General features: G+C 43.8%; 1 protein-coding gene across 1 annotated transcript in view; it reads left to right on the plus strand.

Annotated features, from left to right (window-relative positions):
* Positions 1-1,387, plus strand: part of LOC101857987 (disks large homolog 5) — a gene marked incomplete at its 3' end in the record, with an annotated part of 6,071 nt that overhangs the window by 4,222 nt on the left and 462 nt on the right.

The following is a 1,387-nucleotide window of genomic DNA, read 5'->3' on the forward strand; positions in this document are numbered from 1 at the left end:
ATAGATGTTTGATAGGAAAGAAAGGAGAGATAAGGAAGATAGATGTTTGATAGGAAAGAAAGGAGAGATAAGGAAGATAGATGTTTGATAGGAAAGAAAGGAGAGATAAGGAAGATAGATGTTGGATAGGAAAGAAAGGAGAGATAAGGAAGATAGATGTTGGATAGGAAAGAAAGGAGAGATAAGGACGATAGATGTTTGATAGGAAAGAAAGGAGAGATAAGGACGATAGATGTTTGATAGGAAAGAAAGGAGAGATAAGGACGACAGATGTTTGATGGGAAAGAGAAGGAGCATCCCACACCAGAGCACCCGCCAACCACTCACCGTGTAGTTTTACACCACGTATAGGGATAGCACGGCAAAGTGTTCACTATACAAAACTTTGTTTGCTCAGTAGGCCTACCTTGTTTGGAGAAGTTTGACGTTAAAAATTCCGAGTCTCATAACATGTCAAGCCCAGTCGAATGAAGTTCTCTGAATATCTTGACAACGACTGGGAATAACCTTACGAGTTTTGATAGATCAGCAGATAGAACATTCATGGATTTCTGACCTCATGGTCTCAGTAACTCAAAACGGCCAAACATGTTAGATCAACCTTTGTAATTTTCACCTGGCAATGTACTAATGGACAAGATGACAACATGGCTGGGAGCAGCAAGAACAACAGACACCATTGCTGCATCGAAAGAAAGACGGAAGTGGAGGTCCATGATCGCCCACGCCAGTCGGCAAGGCATCGGATGATGATGAATGTACTAAACCTACCAAGCAATTTTTTTTCAGGAGAGAAAAAAACCCAACCTATTCCATTCTCAATAGATAGACAGCATTTGTATAGGGCAAATCTCCGCTCAACAGCAAGCTCTATGCGCTTCACAATCTATACCATTGCCCCAGCACACCTGAGAACATTCTGAAACAACCTCAACTTCCTGGGAAACATAGAGTACAAGCGGTCATTTATAGGCGCTAACACAATGGCATACTGACAAGATCTTTCGCTGTGTATGGCCGGGTACCCATTTCCACCTGGGTGAAGTGAGGAAAATTAGTGTAAAGTGCCTTTCCCAAGGACACAACGTCGGGCCCACGGCTCGAACCCCCGAAAATGTAACCTTACGATTACGAGTCCGGTAGCCTAGTGGAGCACAGGCCATCAACAACATTACTCCAGCGAAGTCTGTCATGAGCATCATTTTCTATCTGTTTCCATGATGTCCCCGCTTTTTCAATTTCCGCTTGTACCGCTCGCCTCCATGTCATCTTTGGTCTTCCCTTCTTACGCTTTCCACGTTAAATCCTGCCTGATGATGCTTGTCGGGGGTCTCCTCAGGGTGTGTCCAATCCATTTCCATTTCTTCACCTGAATATCTTCCTTTAC

Source organism: Aplysia californica, unplaced genomic scaffold (assembly GCF_000002075.1).
Source record: "Aplysia californica isolate F4 #8 unplaced genomic scaffold, AplCal3.0 scaffold00989, whole genome shotgun sequence".
Taxonomy (NCBI): domain Eukaryota; kingdom Metazoa; phylum Mollusca; class Gastropoda; order Aplysiida; family Aplysiidae; genus Aplysia; species Aplysia californica.